Here is a 23,010-nt window from a genome sequence, read left to right as displayed (position 1 = left end):
TACGTACACTATAACTATGAAATATAAATAAATGAAATAATTCTATAAAGATAAAATGGACAAATACAGTATAAAGGAACAGGTTCAAGTATGCAACCAACATAGTCACAGTGTGACTAATAATTTTTGTTTTGTTTTCATAATTACCATCTTCCTCAATCATGTTTACAATAACAATATTTAATTAACTATCTAACTGTTAATGACTAGGTTTTGACTAAATAATGGTTAGTTCACAAAGCTTTAGATTAATTACAAGAAGTAAAATATTTTTCAACAATCACATGTTTACATGCCTAATTACTAAAATATAATTATAATAAACAACAAATTGTGGGAGATCCATTTTAAAAACAGAATTCCCGGCCCACACCATTTTGTTGGTTGTTATAACATCATGCTGGTTTACAGCAAAGTGTCAGGGTCTTAAAAACTTTTTTGCATTGCAAGAAAAGAGAACACTTTTTTAATCATTGAGATATACAAGCAACCAAATTATTGCTTCATATGGCAACTCAATCACAATTGTTTAATTGACACTTGGCAACTGTAAGTAAAAATGAATTCTACACCCTAGCTGAGTTAACATTGAAATAAAAACAGAACTAGGTGAGCATTTCAAAGTAGCTCAGATAAGTAACAAGAAGCTTGTAGGGATTGGAAAAGACACTGTTCTTTACTATAGTCTCAAGTCCACAAGTAAAATTTAAATTTATCCCACTGGGGTAAGTTAAAATAGAACAAACATCTCACAGGGGTTAGAGGGTGACCGAAATTAAATGATTCAATTAAAAATTAATGCTCTCTTCCATTTGATGTAGAGTAAAGCGAACAGGAGAAATTTTGACAAATATTGGGCAAAGCAAAGCTGTTTGTAGTGAAGCCATTGCTCAGCTCAGAGTTAAAGAGTAAACTGGAACGCTTCCAACGTAAATGGGAGAAGAGCTCCAAAGAAGGAAGAATATTTCTCATTATTCATTCAAAATTCAGTTGTATCTTACAAGAAACCAATCAATTACTTTTCATAAAAACCTCAGCTGGCCGCTCTGGCAGTCAGATACTCAATATCCTTGAAAAAATTTCTACAAACACTTCACAAGTTGCCGCCACAACGCGCTACGGCTACAAATGATTTGCACTTGTGGGACCTTGCAGTCGTGCAGCCTTAAAGGGGAAAGCCCTATATTTACAATGAAGCCCATCTTACTCACCAAAGCACAGCTTATCCCACGCTCGATATGCGAATACATGCAACCCGCAATCTCGTAACACAACAGGACTCGTATGAGATTGCATTAAGTGAATGAATGAATGAAAAACTTTATTTAAGTGTCTATGTTTTTAGCTATAAGCTAATGGGGGACACTAAAAAATTTAAAAGTCACTTACATTTACATATGCAGATGATAGTTATTTACAGTAGATAATTAAAAAGATTATAAAGGTATTTAGTAAAGTTTTAAATTTCAACGAGAGTTGAAAGGTCGACTTTTCTCATGTTCTTCTTGAACGAATTTAGAGTTTCTATCGTTCTTAGGTGTCTTGGTAACTTCGACCAGATGAGAGGTCCCATATATTTAACAGATTCCTACCAAATCTTACACTTTCGAATCTTGGCAGTTCAAAGTCACTGTTCCGTTAATTATATTGAGTGTTCTTTATATTAAATAAGTCAGAAATATTCTCAGGTACGAGACTGTGCTCAGTTAACTTTAAACATCAAAGTGGCAATGTCATGTAGGCGCCGATTATTCAACGTCGGTAGTTTGGCGCGACTTAGCAGTTCTTGATAGGACGCTGATCTAGTTTTGTACACCGCCCTAAGTGCTCGCTCCTGAATCCGCTCAAGCTTTCTCCGATCCGATGCATTACAAAAGTGCCATACTAAATGACAGTAGGTTAGATGGGGCAGAATTGAAGACCTGTAAAGTAATAGTTTAGCATTAGAGGGTATCAAGTTGTGTAGCCGCACTAGGACCCCTACGTTTTGACTGACCTTAGAGCATAGATCACTGACATGACTAGTAAAACTCAATTTTTCATCTATTTGAACTCCTAAAAGCGGTATTTTCCCCATTCTCTTAATCGTATGACCATCAAGAGAAAAATTTTGATTATCGTTGTCTTTGTCAACATTTCTCGGGTTGATAGTTAATAGCTGGAACTTTTCTGGGTTGGTTGAGAGATAGATGTTCTTGTACCAGGATAGAGCTTTCTCTCCATGTATCTTGATACTTAGCGCGACAACGTCATGCTTCTTCCCCGTGACATGCATCAGATGGTCGTCGGCATACATGCTCAAATTAGCATTATTTATATGAAATGACATATCATTTTGGAACAAATTCCACAGAAGGGGGCCAAAGGGCAGCCAAGCACCATCCTTTTCCAGTCACTTGTCACTCCTTTTATTTTCACTCTATTGAGCCTATTGTGAAAGTATGATCTAAGAAGGTTGAGAGAATTTTGTCCCATGCCATTGGCCTCGAGTTTCTTTACGATTAGAGAATGGCTAAGTTTCAACAACAATTTATCTTGCCTCGTTCTTACGCGCATCCATGTGGGTGTGTCTTTCTTTCCGGCCTTGTAATGGCCACTTGCCTACCTGCAATCTCATAACACACCAGGACTCGCATGAAATTGCACTGGGAGATTAATTTTCGACAATAACTTATCTTGCTTAGTTCGCGTGCGCATATGCGTGTCCTTTTTTTTTTTTTCTGACCTTGTTATGGCCATTTAACCCGTTTTTATTCTCTTTTTTTTTTCCTTTACGTATATTCTAAATGAGGGAATTAATAACCAACCAAAAAAATTGGTAAAAAGACGACTGAGGAGAGGAACGGTACATGCATTTCTTTATTCACCTCCTGAAATATTCTGCTTTTAAATGAACCAATTTACCAACAGAAATCTTATATTTCTAATGGTTCCCAGCCTCAGTACAGTAATGGTCGTGTATCGAATTTGACCCTGGGCTACCTGTGATTCCTGCTGGTAAATTCCTATGTATGCCGATATGATAACTTGATGTGACTGTTTAGTCGAAATTTCAAGGAATAATTCATAATTACTAGAGTTCATTGTTAACTAAAATATGTTTTATTTCATCTCCTGCGTGTAGGTCCCGCTTGTATCGATTGCAGGTCCATACAGGAAAGGAAAGTCGATATTCTGATTGAAACTTTTGATCAACCTGAGGTGTTCCCTCTCGGGCGTCATTTTGATCCGGAAACCGTTGAATCTGGATGTGGATAGTACCACGAAAAATGCGGGTGAGTACGTATTAATCTGGTAACTGAAAAAGTTCATCCGTAGGTCGCAGTTTCGTTACTGGCAAGTAACCTCAACCGCTCGATGTTCTCTGACAACTGCGACTGTCTTTTGCTCATTTATTGACACGATTACTAAATCCCAATTGGTAAAAGCATAGCAGGTTTTGAAAGCATTCAGAATTAGGGATCCAGGACAAATGTTTTGGTGAGTATGCTAGGTTTCTGTGGCAGTAGAGTGTTTGTGAGTGTCTGAATTTATGACTTATTAATGTCGAATAAAAAATTGAAAGTTCCCTGTAAAAAAGGCTGGGGCGGGGACAGTGAGGTATATTTTTCCCCGCTAGTGTATCCAAGAATTAAGCGCCATAAGAGGAAACTAAATGAAAGAAGCATTAATGTAACAAACATTTCTTCCATAAAATTTCGCATGGCTTGTCTTATAGAGACAATGCAGCAATCTCAACGTCGTGCATGCTACGAAAGTTTTGAAATCAGCGTTTTCTCCGCTTCTGACCACAATCAAGCTGCCCTGCTTTAAAAGTCATTCTAATAGTAGCGAGTAATTACTGCCTTAGACACCAGTTACAAGGATTCTATATTCAATTTAAATATATTTTGACTATTTTTGGCTTGACTAAAACAATGATAATCTCCATATTCACGTTACACACACCAAAGCTCACACAATTTGAAACTTTCTATTTGGGTCTCCAGGACTCTACTGGCAAAGAATGTATCGTGATCTTGTTAGTCTCTGAGGGAATTGATGCAGTGATGAGAGGAGGTGTGGATGACAATCAGATATTTACTCTCACTGTTTTGCTGGCCTCTGTGTTGATCTACAACTCAGCAGGGGTTCCCACTCAGACATGATCTCCATGGATTGGAGTATCCTTTAACAAGTACATCTATGGATGGGGAAATAAGCGGGGTGGGGTGGGGTGCAGGGAGCTCATGAGCTGGGAATACATCTACGTGTACTCCGGAGTTTGGTGAAACCCAGGGGCGATATTTAAACAGCTTTAGTGAACGTGGGGCGTTTTCAAAATTTCTTTTAGTTAGATGTTGAAGCCTATTCGTGAAAACTAGTTCCGATATATGCACTCCACAACCTCAACAAGAACGATCCGAGTTTTGAACACAAACCCTCTACTGAGCGCTTAATGGGAAGGAGTCCGCCTTATTTCTCGAGCACAGAATGGTGGCCGAGCTTACACCGGCAAAATTTTCCTGTTAAAACAAATCCTTGTATAGCTTCTTTAATAAGCAAAAGTGAAACAAGAACCTTAAAGGATTATTTGCCCAAAAAAGATACTAAGCTGAACAAAGAAGAAAAAGAAAGCTACCGTGCGCGATAGATGAAACGAGAAAATTTCTTAACATTTCGCAGTTTTATCATGAAGTTGTCCCGACGAATAAGACTTCGCTCCGACGACGGCAGTGTGAGTGCAAGTGGTCCTCAAGACGACACAGAATTCTTCCCCAAGACTTTTCCATTTTTTATCTGGCTGCTCAGGGATGTTACTCTGTCCATTCCACCCCACTGCAGAGACATTAAGGAGTACTTCCTTTGAAGGGTAAGGCAACTCATTTTGAAACATTGGACAGAATTGACAAAAGTATTATTCAAACGCTTCCCAAAAATATCTTCTACTACAAACTGAAAACAATGGAGTACTCTTTTTTAATGATTAAAGTTTGTTATATCAAAGATATACCCGAGTCTTCGAGTAAATGGCTTTGTTTCTTGGATGTAAGGGTCATTTTTTAACTTTTTGGAGGTGTGATGGTTTCGGAATGGAATAGGCCGTTTGGATAAACTACTCTCATTATTTTATGAGCTTTTTGATTGTTGTAACTATGTATATATCTAATTACAAGTCGTCTAAACTCAAATATATTCTTGACTCAACCAAAACAAGAGACGAAAGCTTTCTTTATCCTCCATAGTAATTAATAAGTCTGCTAAGTTTATTTACATTTTGACAACGCTCGAACCGCAGTCGTGTCCAATAAACGAACGAGACTGATTGAGTGGGTCACCTTGATCACACTGCTCCATCCCCGGCGAGGCGTATATAAAATTGGTTCGTAAACAGTTATAAATTTTTCGAGCAGCAAGCACATTTCAACTCTGCACACATACAGGAGAAATAAAAGAAGGCGTGGTAGCCTTTTTCCTTGTCCCCTTAGATACGCAAAGTTTCCGTGACACAATACCAGACAATGAGGGACCGGTCCTTGTTTATCCCTTGGGAAGGGGAGGTGGGGCGGGGGGCAAAGGATTTTGGTTGTGTCGAACTAAAATTTACCTGATCCTCCCTAAGGCTGTTTAATATTCTACAGTCCCTCTTTTATACACTGATGATAAACATGATTCCCCACGCTGTTCCTCCCTTAAAACTGTCTTCCCTCAAAAATCCTTCCCTCCCACCCCAGGAGATATTGACTGGTTCCTTGTTACAACTGCTTTTAAATCCAACAAGGTTTTCAAGGATCAAGGAATGGAACAGGCAGACCACACCGAACAAGTCGCTGAAAGCATTTTGCGTTTCTGCCCTGGCTTCAAAGCCTTCAAACTATCTCCACCATCTGTAGATGAAGAGGCCATAAAAAACATCAACAGAAACAGAAGTCAGATCAACAGTGAGTTCTTCTCTGAGAAAAAAAAGTTGCAGGTCTTGCTGAAGAGTACTTTAACTCCTAAGCGCAGCTTTAACGATGGAGAACTGGTGACTAGTCAAGGTAAAGCTTATCATTGGATCTTCTGTCAACTTCCATCTCCTGTTAGAGAGCAACACATAACTTCTCATAGATTTATGTGTATTTTTCAAAAATTAACAGTTTTGAAGAAAATATTAGAGGGATAAACAAAATCTCTGGAATCTCAGGTTACGGCCTACTTCTTGAATTATCGTTCCCAATCCTAAGTTATGTTTTCATTTTTAGATTACTTTTGAAACCTTTTGTCTACAGTACACCGACAATTTTCCATCCCTCGATAACCACTCTATTTCCAGGTCTGGCTGCTTTGGTTGAACTTTATGTGAAGGCCATCAACACTCCCGGAGTGATTCCTAATATCCAGTCAGCCTGGGACACATTTGTAACTGATAAATGTTCTGAAGCAACGCACGCAGCCATGCATGTCTATAACGCCATCATGCAATCAAAACTGTCTAATCAGCTGCCTTGTGACTCCGAAGACATTCGTAAATATCATGAAACTGCACTTGACCAAGCAATCGGTCAGTTAGAATTTGAAACAATCGGAATATCCTCTGTTACAAGCGAGAAGTACCTGAACGAACTGATGGTAAGGAGTTCTTACATATTGCGTAAATATACCTCATTCAGTACTCTAAAAAAAAAAAAAAATTCCTACGACCTTTTGAAAAATTCGTCCATTGCTCTCCCCAGTCCCAACCTTTTTGTACGGATGAGTGAAATTTTCGATAATTGTAACGGGACAAACTTTTTAAGATTTTACTAATAATAAGGCTAGAGGTTTTGGATCATGATGAAATATTTAAAAACGGAAGAGTACCTGGTCGGAATTCGAACGCGGTGAAACCAAGTTGTGCGAAGGCATCTCCGACAATCTTGAATACTTAAAAGAAAAACAGTAACTATGCTTTCTAGCATTCTTTGCGGCCCTAAGCCGGGAAAATTGTCATTAAGTTCAATGTTTTTGATTAAGTTACTTGTAAGAACAGTCAATAACGGTTCAGTTATTGTTTGGAAACACACGTAAAACAAAAACCAACAACAGTAGGGGAAAGTATAATAGATGTGAAAGGTCTTTTCTTCTTTTTATTTCTCAGTCGCTTGCTGAACGAGATCATTTCAGGTGGCAGACTGAAAATGATCAGTTCACTCGAGAGGCTTGCAACGCCTAAAGCAACTCAAAAAACAACACTTGGACCCAATCCTCGCTCAGCTTCACGGGAAGGAAGGCGCCAAAGTCATGTTCGACGACATCGTAGCAGGATACAAAAAGATTGAACAGGATTATAAGGATCGTGCCACCGGAGCTAAACAAATTTGCGCCGCTGTGTTCTTCGAATTCCATCCGGTAAAAATGCTTTTTATTTGAAATTAAAAGTTAGACCAGGAATGAGAAAAATGAATGAGTTTGAAGCCTCCTCATCTGTATCTTACATAATTTTTGACATTAATAATTTCACGAACAAAAAAAGATATGGATATCCACTGAATGCAGTTTCTTTAGTACAAGTACATTGCGATTCTCGTAGTAGTCATTATGTAGTTTCAAGAGACTATAACAGCTGATAGTTACTATAAAGAAAACTAACAGACAAAGCAACGATTGTAAGTGAAAGTTGTACTTTTATCCCAGGAACTTATGACAGAAATGCAGCAATACTTAGGCGTGCTGAAACAATTAAAGGATTTCGAAGAGAATTTGAGTCGAGAAATTGTAGCTAAAGCTTATCAACAGCAAGAGAAGATAAAACTTGAGGTACTGATGATACACCTTTAATCGACGTTGTGATCATATTTACTTTTAGCGGATGTTAGCGAAATTGAAAATGAGGAATGGCAAATTGGGAGTAGGGAAAAAAGGGAATGGGAAACTAAATGGGAATTTTTTTTAATGTTCTACATCAAAATAAAAAAAACCGAAAATATATGGAATAATAGCATTCCATTTCTCAAAAACTTCAATCAACTGAGATTTAAGAGAACATAAGCTGACCGCAATTCATCCTTTCTTTGTGTTTTTTGACAAAAAGCATGAAATATATATACCTTATTAGACGTTTTGTTGTGTAGTATCGCTGAGTATGTTTACGAGTTGTGCCGTATTTTGACGAGCCCGTAGGGCTCGTCAAAATACAAATGACGAGTAAAAATACTCAGCGATACTACACAACAGAACGTCTACTAAGTTACTTATTACCCAACAGGCCAAACTGTTATTTCAGTGCGGGCGAATTTCGCGGATATTTATTTCGGGGAGTGCGTGACAGAAGTATGCGAAGCGAAACGGAATTGGCGTGTTGTCGTGTTGCTGTTTCTATTTTGTTCAATAAATAAATAAATTTCCTGGTCGTCTAGTTGTTTTTCTTCGTTTGATTCAGCTAATAAACTTAGATCTATATTTGCGAGCCATTCCGACTCTTCGTCGTCGGAAATATGATTCAAATGCCAATTGCCAATTTGTCCGCCAATTTTTTTTTTTTCTTAACTACAATCCAATTCTTCGCTTGCGCGATGCGAGAAAACCTGTTTAACCGGTACTCTAGAGTACAAATAGCGCGTGATATTTTTACTGGTCTATGGCGTTATTTGTACTCAAAGAAGTGTAGTTGGATAATAAGATTCATTATTTTTACATGCAATAGAATATTATCATCTGCTGGACAAAGCTTATGTTGATTTGAATTTTCATCCATTTTTCTAGGAAGAATACGAGCGTTTGCAACAAGAAAATCGCCAGCGCCAGAAGGAAGTAAGACATTTTGAACCAGTGTCAGTATCTGATAAACTGCACACCTACCCCTCCCTTGACCAACGACAGTCAAATAATAACGAGTTAGGACTAATGTCTGTTAAGAGAGGGGTGGGTGCGCAGTTCCTGAGACACTGACATTAATCCCACATCATAAATAATCTACCATCGTCAAATCCACCATTTGACGATCTCCAGTTTTCCAGATCACTAAAAGTGAACGAAGAGGACCATTGAATTCTATTGGTGAGTAATGCTGACTCCTATGGAAGCGCTGAATAGTCACACCTTTGTTCCAAGGAATAGAAACACACGAATTTCATGGCTATCAATTATAGCGAATTCCAAGGAAACACGGAGAAAACAAAGCCTTTGGTAAAAGCGTGAGCAAAACTCACTCCAGGTTATTTGAGCAACTTCCATTTTGGTAGCAGAGAAGATGATCACTCGAGGTACCCGAGGTGGCATCTTGTCTGAATGAGTCCTGGTGCTGGGGCCTTCGTCTCTGCCAGCTCCTTCTCTCTTCATTTTGTGATGAGCCAAATTAAATTCATCGTTCCATAATTTCTATGTTATAAGAATATTAACTCATAAAAACCTTGTCATTTACAATTACCTTTAAATGTATCTTTAGTTGATTCACACCAGCAAGAATAGATCTTATTTCAGTTTTTCTCCCCAGAAATTCATTTTGAGCGACTGAGACATTTAATGTTTTTTGCACAAAGGGGGAACCACGGTAGATGCCATTATATTCTCTACCATGACTCTCTTATGGCTGTCTGACCTCAACTTTTTCCTGTTTGGTAAATAGATGAAAATACTGAAGTCAAAACAGGAAGAGGAAACAAAGAGACTCCGTGAGCAGATGGAAGCTGAAGCAGCGGTCCAACGAAAACAGATGGAGAACATGGTAAACGCGAGAATGATGCAAGCTGAAAAACAAAGACGAAATTTCATGCAAGAACACCAAACACTTAACCAACGACTTGCACAAATGCAGAAATCTAATGAAGGCATGGAGAAGACAGTGGAGAGCTTGAGACAACAGCTGCTACTCAATCAGAGCCGACGACAGCAAATTGAAAAGCCGGGATTCTTTGATCGAGCGCTGCAAATGATATCAGTCTTGGGTGGGGTCGCTAGCACCCTATCAAAGTGTAGCGTCATGTAAGGCCTCTACTGTGACTGGCAACGACTTAACTACCTTAAAGTTATACAATCCGTTTAATATCGCTGGACATATTCTTGATTTCATAGATGAGCTGAAAATTGTGTGTTTTCCATGATAGCAATTGGACTGCAAAACAACTTGAATGTGATCTAAAATAAAATAATTTGAAAAAGAAACTACTCGTGTCTTCTGAGTATTTACCAGCAAGCACAAATAAATTCCCCTTCAGAGGAATTGAGCCCGAAAACTAACAAGCCATTGTAGGCTTTTTGTACGAAAAATGTGATGAATGCTTGAGAGATCACGCTTGCTTTAGTGGCACAAGCCAAGAGATAAACGTGCAGAGGCCTAGGGCGAGAAGAGAGACAATACTAGAGTTTCCCTCCCTCTCTTCTTTTTGCCTTTTTTGCTTGTTTGCCTCAAAACTTGGCCAAATTACTTTACATTGACGATCTTAAAGGAGAGTATTGTATGCGCTGTATTCTGATTTGCTTGTCAAGTAGATTTCAGATTGAATCTTTGGTACCTCGCTGATACAACACACGACTTAAAAACAGCCAAGTTATTCTAAATTGTTACTCCGCTCATTACCTAGCCAAATCAGTTGCCATCTGGCTCTTTTTTGAACCTTATTCCTCTTTTTTTCAGCTCAGCTTTTGTAAGAAGCAGCTTGATCCATCCTCCCCCCAAATATACAATTGCCTACTACAGGAAAAAATATGAATCAATCGCAAGATAAATACCTAAAGCAACTTATTTTCCCTAACGTATATCATATTTTCTTCGATGTGGCGAAAAAACACCTGATTCATTAATTCTTTGTTTCACTCAACTTACATTTTGATACACAAAATAAATATTTGACGCATTCAAAGATATTTGTCCATGTAGGGAGCAGTAAAAGAGAACAATCATTTTTCTTTTATGCAAATAGCTTCAAGTGACCAAAAACTTTATTTTGCAACAAGGGAAATGTTCTCATTTACAAACAACAAACAGCAACGATTCTAGACGATTAAAAAAAAGTTGAAGGTTTACAAACAAGCACACGAATTGAATTAAATACTGCACGCCTGAGCTTCGCTTAACTGACTCCTCCTAACCTATCCTCGTCTTAATTCATGCCACAGTAGTTTCCAGTTTGCTTCGTTTTGAGATTAGGAGGATTTCTTAAATTCCGTATTCCTTGAAGCTAAAACGAAGGTCCACAGGTCACAGGAAAGAAGAGAAAGCAGCGATATAGATGGGCAGATCTTTTATTCCGGTGATGGCAATAAGAATAACACATCAAAAAGTTGTTCATGCTCAGCGATATCACAGAGACATGGAAAGCAAAGTAAACAAACACATACGGTTGTAATTTTAACAACCTTACCATCAACAATGTTTCAGTCTAAACATATTTCGACTATCTTTGACTCGCCTAAGAGATGATGATGTCTCTTTTTACGTTGCACAGCCCATAGCTCCAACAACTTGCAACTTTCTACTTCGGTTTTCAGGATTCCACTGGCAGGGAATGTACTGTGATCTTGTTAGACTCAGAGGGAACTGATGCAGTGAAGGGAGGAGGTTTGGATGACAATCAGATATTTACTTTCACTGTTTTTTTGGCTTCTGTGTTGATCTACAACTCAGCAGGGGTTCCTAATAGACATGCTCTCAATGAATGGCGCTGCGCATCAGGTCTAAAAATAGCTATGTCATCTTAAAACCCCACGCTGGTTTAGGACAGACACTCGGAGTCTTTACAAGGAGTTGTATGCGAAACGTGTCAGAAGCAAGAATATTTTCGGTCAAAAAGCGCTCTAATTTCTAAAATGGTTGCAACGAATCATTGCTGTTGGGGTACATGTAAAATTGACTCAAGATATCCAGAGAGATTGCCAGATTCGCTTAAAGAAATGCTTAAAAACGGTCGGAAAGCCGAAGCATGACTTGGAACTTTGTGAACGCCGGGTAAATCCATGTTCTAGAAAGAATTTCTCAGTTGATAGTATTAACTACAATACTTATATTTGCGCTGTACACTGAAATCCTTGACAAAAACCCTTTCAAACCGCTTGTTTGGAAACGTTATATACACGACATCTCGCTATGGAGTACAAACAAAGCAACAATAGAACGTTTCATTGAAAAAGCAAACAATCATCATCCAACATTAAAATTTATGGCTGAAATTTCCGATAAGGAAACAACATTCCTGGACACCTACATCTACAAAGGCGAACGATTCGAAAAGGACGCAATCCTTGATGTGCGTACTCATTTTAAACAAACTGAGACATTTCAGTATACACATTATAGTTCCTGTCACCAACAAGGAGTTAAGAAAGGCTTAATAAAAGGAGAGGCCCTTAGACTTCTCAGAACAAACTCCTCTCAAACAATATTCGAGGAGAAAATTTCAAATTTCAAAGCGTATTTGCGAAAGAGAGGCTACCCAGAGGCCCTCCCTCAGAGGTGAATTTCAAAAACAGGAAACTAGCTGTTCAACAGGAACCGAAGACGAACTAACGAATCTTGCCTTTTATTACACAATACCAACCATCAGTGCCAAACCTAAAGCAAATTCTCATGAGACACTGGCATTTAATAGAAACACAACCAGTACTGAGCGAACTATACAAAAATCCGCTACTCGTATTTTACAAAATAGGGCGATCGCTCGAAGATATACTCGTGAGAGCCAAACTTTGAATAGGCTATTCTAATCACGCGCTGGGCAGTCGTGTAGGCGACCTGTCAACCCCCTTTTTACATTAAACTGTTAGATCCTTAAGTTTCACGCGATCGACTTTACTTTTCTTTAGTATCTTCGCCTGAAGCCATTTCCCGTCATCTATACTTGAATCAAGTACATAATGTTTTCCCGAGTGAGGCAGTCACGAACACGTGCGATGAGGTCTGGTCGTTTTTAGCTTAATTTCAAGCCTCTACACTTTAACCAACGCTTCAATTGTGTGCTTGTATAGTTCTATGGGTCTTGCTCGAACTTTTGAACAAAGGAACACCGTCGTTTTGATTTAACATACGAGCTTGAGAGACGTTTAAACTACAGATGGGTGCATCATCGCCTATATTCCTTTACTCGAGAAGCTTGTTTGTTTTTCCTAATCGCTCTAGGGGGTCAAAATTTTGTGACGTCACAAACGCGCAGCGCCATTGGAGTATCCTTAACAAGTACATAGATTTTAGGGTTTGGGAGATAAGTGGAGTGGGAAGGGAGCTCATAAACTGGGCACTAGTTTATCTGCGTGTACTTGAGTGCTTGTATTATTGAAATCCAGACACATTATTTAAACCATTTTAAAGCGCGCACGGTTTCCTCACGCTAATTAGATACTGAAGCCTATTCGTGAAGCACGCACTCTGAAACGTCGACACGAAGAATCCGATTTTTGTACACAAACCTTCCAATGAGAACTTGATGGAGGCTTATTTCTCGAACTTATTTCTCGAACACAGCGTGGTAGTTGAAATTTCCCGATAACATAAACCCTTGTCTACCTTCTCTAACACGCAACAGTGAAACAGGAACCCCTTGATATAAAGATTTTAGGCCCAAAAAAAATACTAAGCCAAAGGTAGAATACAAATAAAAGCTATCGTGGGCGACAGATGAAACGAGAAATAAAAATTTCTTAGCATTTCGCAGTTTTATCATGAAGTTGTCCCCTTCGCTCCGACGAAGGGTTAACGCTCGAAATGTCAGCTTTTGTAATCGTTACTGCGGCCAATTTACCATTTCAACTTTGTTGATATATCCAAATTATTTCGTTACCCCCACCGACGCAGCCCAAAACAGTTTCTTTCGAAACTATCAGCCTTTATTCACCCGTAAATAAGACTTCGCTCAGCGTGAGCACAAAGACACAGAATTCTTCCACAAGACTTTCCCATTCTTTATCCGGCTTCTCAGGGATATTACTCAGACGGTCCATTCCACCCGACTCTAGAGACATTAAGAAGTACTTCCTTACAAGGATAAGGCAACTGATTTTAAAACGTTGGACAGAGTTGACGAAAGAATAAATCAGACGCTCCCTAAAAATAATATCTTTTCCAAACTAAAAAAACAATGTAAAACCCTTTGTTACAGCCGCAGAAAATTAATGAATATATTGTTTTCCCGGACTGGACTGTTAGACTTTGTCCTATCAACATAATACCCGAATGTTCGAGTAAATGGTTCTGTTCTTTGGATGTAAGGTTTATTGTTTAACTGTTAGGAGATGTCATGGAGTTGGAAATGGAATAAACGGTTTGGATACAACACCCTTATTATTTTATGAGTTGTTAAATTGTAGTAAATAGGCATATATCTAACATGGTTTGATGCGACTCTGGTTTAAAGATTCAATGACTGTAATCAAAATAATAATGATAATAATAATGATAATTATAAAGATAATTAGAGACGAGATACCACCCTGATACTCTCCCGACAAGCCGAAGCCCGTGTATGAGTCAGAGAATGTTAAAGCTTATTGGGATGTCCCCATATATGCTGATCAACAAGAGGTCAGATGCAATAGGGTGGATGCACGCATTGTAAATCATATGTGCAAGAGAGTTGTGACGCTGGAAATGAGCTGCCCGTGGGTCAACAATCGGACAAGAAAGGATGAAGAGAAGACACTGAAGTACGGACCCCTTTGCTGGGAACTAAGGCAGCAGTTCCCAGGCTACGAGGTGAAGCAATATAACATCATTATGGATGCCCTCGGGGGTGGTCACGGGAGCTGGATGTCATGATGCGCAAACTGGTGGGAGGCAGAAGCACAGACGTGCTGCGAAAGATGCAGAGGGCAGTGCTCTCGGGCACGCTGAATATTTCCCGGACTTTCAAGGTGGCAGTTTGAATTCCTGTTAGAGGGAGGACCGTAGAAACAACGGAAAAGCTTCTTAGGATTAGTTAATGTACATTTATTTTTTACTCCATGGCTCACAGGCTACGGTTTTCGCCCTGTGCTGCCTGATTAGAATGTAGCTTTCAGTTGATTTCTCTGCGACATAATAATAACGGATTATTCACAGTACATCCACATAAAAAGGTGTGGCTCTTCATCTGTGAAGGCCAACGAGACTAATATTTATATTACATGTACAATAAAAATGGAAATAAAAAAACCTAATTGTAATAAAACTGTACATGAGTATGAATATGTAGAATGTCATTGTTGGTGGTTGGTCGTTTCTATGTCTTTACAAGGAAGATTGAGCGCGCACCTTTAAGAACGCCTTGCAGAGCCTGCATTATTCTTTAAAATCTTTTCAATTCCTTATATTTTCTGGCAATTCATTAAAAAATCATTGCTGCTGAATGTTGAAAGGTGCTTTGTATAAATGAAATATAAAGCCTTGGAGGAACACTGGAACAGAGGTGCCTAAACGGCTGTAACGACTTGCAGATTTTAATGGGAGGGCCAGTTATCAGAATACAATGCTTTAAAAATAGTGTTTAGCAGCGAGTAGTCTCTTAGCTCCAGGATAGGTAGCCAGCCAAGATCCAAGATGGTAGATATACTGTTTACACACTTACAAGAGACGAAACTAGCGATAGCAAACTGGAGCCTTTGTAGTCTGGCTGAGAGAAAGTTTGATAGTGGATAAAAAACAGTGTCACTGTAGCTTATTATAGACAGAATTAATGTTTCTACCAAATTTTTCCGTTGTTTAAAATCAGTAAAGTTCCTTATTTTTCTAAAGGTTCTCAGAGTTGCATAACAAGGTTTAAGAATAGAACTAATATGAGATTCCCATTTAAGATTCGAGTCAATGTGTACTTCTAGGAGTTTTGTAACATTTATACGTTCCAGTGGACTATATATCAGAGATCTCTAATCCCAACTCCAGATTTCCGAGAGAATGTACATAAGCTATCTGTGGAGTTGAGGTAAGAATGGCCTTGGTTTTCTTAGAATTTAGCGCGAGGTTAGAATTACAATTCATAGACCCAACGTTTCGACACTCCTGTCTCACTAGTGCCTTCATCAGGGGTGATCTGATCGTTGTAACAAGAGACCCTTTTACATGCTCACTAATTAGTTGTCGTTTTTCTCTCGAGGGGTAAATAGGCGTCAGGTAATAAGCCGCGTTCATCAAAATTTAAAGAAGAGTGGCTGGGGTTGATATACTAAAATGACTCGTGAAGTAAGCACATTACAGCCTCGTACGTATACAGGAGAAAAAAGGTGTGGCAACCTTTTCCCTTGTCCTTTCAGATTCGTTACGTTTTCGTGTCAAAACACTAACAATTGGGGACCATTCATTGTTTATTGCTTGGAGGAAGGGGACAGAGGATTTTGGTTCTGTCATGATAAAATTTACCTGTTCCCCTATAAGGCTCTACAATATTCTAATGACCCTCCCCCCTCATTGGCAGTTAATAAGCAGTCAGTTTTCTACAGTCCCTCCTTTATTTGCTGCTGATGATCATAACTAACCACTCTGTTCTTTTTGAAAACCTTCTTCCCTCCAAAACCCTCCCTTCCCACCCCAGAAGATATTGACTGGTCCCTTATTACATGTACAACTGCCTTTTAATCCGACAAGGTTTTCAAGGATCAGAAAATGGGACAGGCAGACCACACCCAACAAGTCGCTGAAAGCATTTTGAGTTTCTCCCCTGGCTTTCATGCCTTCAAACTACCTCCGCTATCTGTAAATGAAGAGGTCATGAAAAACATCAATAGAAACAGAACTCAGATCAACAGTGAGTTCTTCTCTGAGATAGAAAAGTTCAGGTCTTGTTGAAAAGTACTCTAACTCCTAAGCACAGCTTCAGCGATCTAACGATGGAGAACTGGTGACTGGTGAAGGTAAAGCTTATTATTGGATTTTCTTCCAACTTCCATCTCCGTTAAGGAGCAACACGTAACTTTTCATAGATTTCTGTATATTTTTCAAAAATGAATAGTTTTGAGGACAATATTTGAGGGATAAACTAAGTCTCTGGAATCTTAAATCACGACCTAATTCTTGAATCATCCTTCTCAATCCTATGCCATGGCTTCAATTTTAGATCACTTTTTAGACCTTTTGTCTACCGTACACCGAGAATTTTTTATCCCGTGAAAACCCACCCTATTTCCAGGTCTGGCTGCCTTTATTTGAAATTTACGTGAAGACAATCAACACTCCCGGGGTGATTCTTAATGTCCAGTTAGCCTGGGACACATTTATAGCTGATAAATGTTCTGAAGCAACGCACGCAGCCATGCATGTCTACAACGCCACCATGCATTCAATATTGTCGATTCTACTGCCTTGTGACTCCGTAGACATTCGTTAATGTCATGAAACTGTACTTGGCCAAGCAACTGATCAGTTACAAGCTAAAACAATCGGAATATACTCCGCTACAACCGAGAGGTACCTGAACGAACTGATGGTGAGGAGTTTCAGTTTTACACTTTGTTTGAACATACCACATTCAGTACTCTGGAAAAGAAAACAACAATTCCGACGAACTTTTGAAAAATTCGTCCATTGTTCTCCCAACATTTTTGTAGGGATAAATGAAATTTTCGATACTTTGCAGAATACTAACAGGACAAACTGTTTATGATTTCATTGATAATAAGGCAAGAGTACCTGGTCGGAATTCGAATGCAGTGAAATCAAGTTGTGCAAAGGATCTACGAGGCAAATAAAATATCCTTGGTTTTTTCTCCCCGAGGCTCAAAACTTTCCTCAACTTTTGCCAACGCCTGTCGTTACACAATTTTTGATGATCATTATTGGTGCATATTTTCGCGCCAGATGGAGGCTATTGCTTGTACATTTCATGGCGGCATCTAAAAAACCTTACACGAATAAAATAAGCGATAAATATTAAGTAGCTGTCTGGACATACAACCTTGTAAGAACGGCCAATAACTGTTCATTTATTGTTTGAAAACACACTCAAAACAAAAACTAACAACAGCACGGATAGGTATCCCCCACTGAAAAGTAAAGACTGTTATTCACAGTAAATGTAAAAGTCTTTTCCCCCTCTTGATTTCTTAGCCGATCACTGACCGAGATTATGTTAAGTGGCAGGCTGAAAATAATCAGTTTACTAGAAAGGCTTGTAACGCTCTCCTTAAGCAACTAAAAAAGCAACACTTGGACCCAATCCTCGCTCAGCTTTAAGGAAAGGAAGGCGCCAAAGTCATTTTCGACGACATTGTAGCAGGATCCAAAAACATTGAACAGGATTCGTGCCACCGGAACTAAACAAGTTTATGCTGTTGTGTTCTTCGAATTTCATCCGGTAAAAGTGCTTTTACTTGGAATTAAAAGTTAACCCAGAAATTAGAGAAATGAATGAGTTTGAAGCCTCCTCATCTGTATCTTACATATTTTTGCTAATAGTTTCACCGACAAAAAAAAATATGGATATCAATTGAATGCAGATCCTTTATTACAAGTACATTGCGGTTCTTGGTCTAAGTAATTATTATGTAGTTACAAGAGAATATAACAATTTATAATCCTTTGGTAGTTACTGTAAAGAAAACCAACAGACAAAGCAACGAGCAAAAGTACTACTCTTATCCCAGGAAATTATGACAGAAACCCAGCAATACTTGGGCGTGCTGAAACAATTGAAGGATTTCGACGAGAACTTGAGTCGGAAAATTGCAGCCAAAGCCTATCGAGAGCAAAAGAAGATAAAACTTGTGGTACTGATGATACACCTTTAATTGACGTACTGATGATATTTATTTTTAGTAGGTGCTGCTAAAAATTTCAAATGAGGAATATCAAATTGTGGATAGGGAAGGAATATGGAAAATAGGGGAATGGCAAACGAAATGGGAATTTTTTTTTATGTTCTACAGCAAAGTAAAGGAACGGAAAATTTATGGGATAGCATTCCTTTCTTGTGTGTTTTTTTTTGTCAGAAAGCATGGCTGGATTATTTAGTTGTAATGCAAAGAATATGATTTTAATTATTTTTACATGCGGTAGAATATTGTCGTCTGCTGGACAAAGCCTATATTGGTGTGAAATTTCATTGTTTCTCTGGAAAAAGTACGAAAGTTTTACAACGAGAAAATCGCCAGCGCCAAAAGGAGGTAAGACATTTTGATCCGGTGTGAGTATCTGCCAAACTGCACAGCTCATTCTCTCTTCTTTTCATTCCATGTAATTTTGTGATGTGCCAAAATAAACTCACCATACCATAATTTCTATGTTATGTGGATATTACCTCATAAAAACCTTATCACTTACGATTCCCTTAAAATGTATTTTTAGTTGATTCACACCAGCAAGAATAGATCTTATTTAAGATTTTCTCCCCAGAAATTCATTCTGAGCGACTGAGACATTTAATGTTTTTTTCACAAAGGGGGAACCGGAGTAGATGCCCTTATATTCTTCATCATGACTCTCTTATGGCTGTCTGACCTCAGCTTTTTCCTGTTTGGTAAATAGATGAAGATACTTGGGTCAAAACAGGAGGAGGAAACAAAGAGACTCCGTGAACAGATGGAAGCTGAAGCAGCGGTCGAACGACAACAGATGGAGAACATGGTAAAGGCGAGAATGATGCAGGTTGAAAAAAAAAAGACAAATTTCATGTGACTGCACCAAACCCTCAACCAACGACTTGCACAAATGCAGAAATCAAATGAAGGCATGGAGAAGACAGTCGAAGGCTTGAGACAACAGCTGCTACTCAATCAGAGCCGACAACAGCAAGTTGAAAAGCCGGGATTCTTTGATAGAGCGCTGCAAATGACACCAGTCTCGGGCGGATTCTCTAGCACCCTATCAAAGTATAGCGTCATGCCAGGCCTCTAAAGTTGTTCCTTATAGAGAACATTCGTTCCACTTTTAGTGGTTGCATAATATCCGTTTCAAGATTAACGTAATTTGCAAAGAATTAACCACCTTAATGTTATAGAATCCGTTTTATGTCAATGGACATGTTCTTGATTCCATAGATAAAGTGAAAATTGTGTGTTGTCCATAATACCAATTTGAAAAAAGACCCTAGTCGTTTCTTCTAATTATTAATGAATAAAGGCTGATAGTTTCTTCTAATTATTAACTAGTACGCGCAAACAAACTTCCCTTCCGGAGAAATTTAGCCCGAAACCTAACAGGCTACTGTAGTCTCTGTGTACAAAGGATGTGATAATGTTTGGGATATTCTTTATTGGCGCACGAGCGAAAAAAAAGGGGAGACAAGGTCGAGAAGTGAGACTGCGTCCAATCTTTTGACTCTCTCTCTATCTCTGACTCTCTCTCTGACTCTCTCTCTCTCTGACTCTCTCTCTCTGACTCTCTCTCTCTGATTCTCTCTCTCTGACTCTCTCTCTCTCTCTCTGACTCTCTCTCTCTCTCTCTCTTTCTCTCTCTCTCTCTCTCTCTCTCTCTTTCTCTCTCTCGCCTTTTTTGTTTGTTTCTTCGCCTCAAAGCTTCAAAGAATTGATACCACAGCAGTAAAGAGGAGAGGATGCTAAGGTGACTCTTAGTGCCTCCTGATCGAATAGTTCAGCGTAGGAAATTAAGGGGAGGACGGGCGGTTTGTGGAATGAAATAACACAGAGTTGTTTACGAGCAAAAAACAAAGAAAGAAACAAACAACAATAAAACATTAAAAACACTATTAAAAAGGTCGGTCAGTTGGTCGAACGTAAAAGACGTATATATTCCAAAGTTGAGGCCCTCAGGTTCTGCCTTAAATTAAAGGGAAATGAAGCAAATATAAAACGACGAAAATTAACCAGTTTTTCCTCACACTCTAAGGGTACCCATGTCGAGCAATAGTCTCTTGAGTTCAAAATCCAGGCACTAATATTATTCAGGGCGAAATGCATTCAGCTGTAAAATAATTTCAATAAATATGCTTTCGGGTCTGAGAAATAAGGATAGAGGTCGCATCTATTGTCTTTGTGAAAACTCTCACACGAGCTGAACCTTCTCTAGCAATTGAGACAATGTTCTTTAATAAGTCAATAAAAGTTAGAGTCCAAAAGTGTAAACATTTATTAAAGCAAGCCAAGCTAAATTGCTATTTACAAAAACAAGGATTTGAGCCTGTAACACTGTGTATCGACTTTCACTCTTCTGATCACGAACGATTTTGCAACAATTTTCAGTTTCAAGTATCAACAATGTAAGGAATAAAAAGAAGCCTACTTGACTGCACAACGCTGCCTGAGAACTGATCTAAGCTAAAAAAAAAAACCCATTCTTGCGCTCTTTTCTCTCAAAGTCTGATTACCTTGTGAAGAAAAATCATTTTTGTCAGCTGGCGACCAAGGTTGTGTCAGGGTATCAGTAAATGAAGAAGATCGAAATATTAGGAGGGCGAAAAATCGCTTCTGGGTAAGAAGGGTTAGCTCCCTCCAATGTTTCAGCTCTCCCAGTTTAGACCGTCTCCAAAACAAGAGAGTCTAGTACAGGCTACTCTACGCGATTTTCTTTCTTCGCGCCAAAGGTCATATGTAGGATCAATGCCCCCTTTTTTCAAACTAATGACCTAACAGATCCTTTTTGCGTTCTGATTGACCTGAAAAAACTCACAGCTAAGTTGAACAGTTAAAAAGCCAATCAGACAAAAGAGTGACCAAATTACATTATACATACAGTCTCAATACAGGGCATTGTTTACACAGTATTCTGATTTGCTTGTCACGCAGATCTCAGATTAAATCTTTGTTAGCTCGCTGCCACGACACACAACTTAAGAACAGCCAAGTTATTCTAAATTACTACTCTGCTCATTACTCGCCAAATCAGTTGCCATAGAAACCTTTTTTTCCAGGCGCTCACTCAACATGAGTATCATCACCTTCATCGTCATCATTATCCTCCTCCTGCTCATCATCATCATAGTTCTCGTCAGTCATCATCCTTATCCTTATCATCATAATCGTCATCCTCCTCCTCCTCATTATCGTGAAAGTCATCATTAACCTCATCTTCATCCTCATCATTCCTCATCATCCTAGTCATTGCTCATCAACCTCATCCTCGTCATCATCATCCTCGTCATCCTCATCATCTCATCTTCATCCTCGTCATCCTCATCTTTCTTCATCATCCTCATCCTCATCAGTATCATCATTCCTCACCATCCTCCTTCTCGTCATCATCACCCCCATCCTCGTCATCCTCGTCATTCCTCATCAGTCTCCTCCTCATCATCTCATCCTCATCATTCCTCATCATCATCATCCTCATCATCTATTCATTCCTCATCATCATCATCCTCATCCTCCTCATCCTCGTCATCCTCGTCATTCCTCATCATCATCATCCTCATCATCCTCGTCATCCTCATCCTCATCATTCCTCATCCTCGTCATCCTCATCCTCATCATTCCTCATCCTCGTCATCCTCATCATTCCTCATCATCATCATCCTCATCATCCTCATCCTCGTCATCCTCATCCTCATCATTCCTCATCCTCATCATCCTCATCATCCTCATCCTCGTCATCCTCATCCTCATCATTCCTCATCCTCGTCATCCTCATCATTCCTCATCATCATCATCCTCATCATCCTCATCCTCGTCATCCTCATCCTCATCATTCCTCATCCTCATCATCCTCATCATCCTCATCCTCGTCATCCTCATCCTCATCATTCCTCATCCTCATCATCCTCATCATCCTCATCCTCGTCATCCTCATCCTCATCATTCCTCATCCTCGTCATCCTCATCATTCCTCATCATCATCATCCTCATCATCCTCATCCTCGTCATCCTCATCATTCCTCATCCTCATCATCCTCATCATCCTCATCCTCGTCATCCTCATCCTCATCATTCCTCATCCTCGTCATCCTCATCCTCATCATTCCTCATCATCATCATCCTCATCATTCCTCATCATCCTCATCCTCATCATCCTCATCATCCTCATCCTCGTCATCCTCATCCTCATCATTCCTCATCCTCGTCATCCTCATCCTCATCCTCGTCATCCTCATCCTCATCATTCCTCATCATCATCATCCTCATCATTCCTCATCATCCTCATCCTCATCATCCTCATCATCCTCCTCATCATTCCTCATCCTCGTCATCCTCATCCTCATCCTCGTCATCCTCATCCTCATCATTCCT

General features: G+C 39.2%; 2 pseudogenes across 1 annotated transcript; both read left to right on the top strand.

Annotated features, from left to right (window-relative positions):
* The first annotated feature begins 55 nt into the window (after positions 1-55).
* On the top strand, positions 56-10,101 carry LOC148735945 (guanylate-binding protein 6-like; annotated as a pseudogene). Its single transcript, XR_015998636.1, has 10 exons — positions 56-88; positions 3,125-3,275; positions 3,990-4,163; positions 4,666-4,852; positions 5,762-6,020; positions 6,296-6,591; positions 7,100-7,350; positions 7,636-7,758; positions 8,704-8,751; positions 9,566-10,101. The product of XR_015998636.1 is annotated as a guanylate-binding protein 6-like (transcript).
* A 1,091-nt stretch (positions 10,102-11,192) lies between these two features.
* Positions 11,193-19,726, top strand: LOC148735944 (guanylate-binding protein 4-like; annotated as a pseudogene).
* The last annotated feature ends 3,284 nt before the right edge of the window (positions 19,727-23,010 follow it).

The sequence above is a fragment of the Stylophora pistillata genome, chromosome 3 (assembly GCF_964205215.1).
Source record: "Stylophora pistillata chromosome 3, jaStyPist1.2, whole genome shotgun sequence".
Classification (NCBI taxonomy): Eukaryota; Metazoa; Cnidaria; class Anthozoa; order Scleractinia; family Pocilloporidae; genus Stylophora; species Stylophora pistillata.
This window is presented reverse-complemented; position numbering and strand designations above follow the sequence as displayed.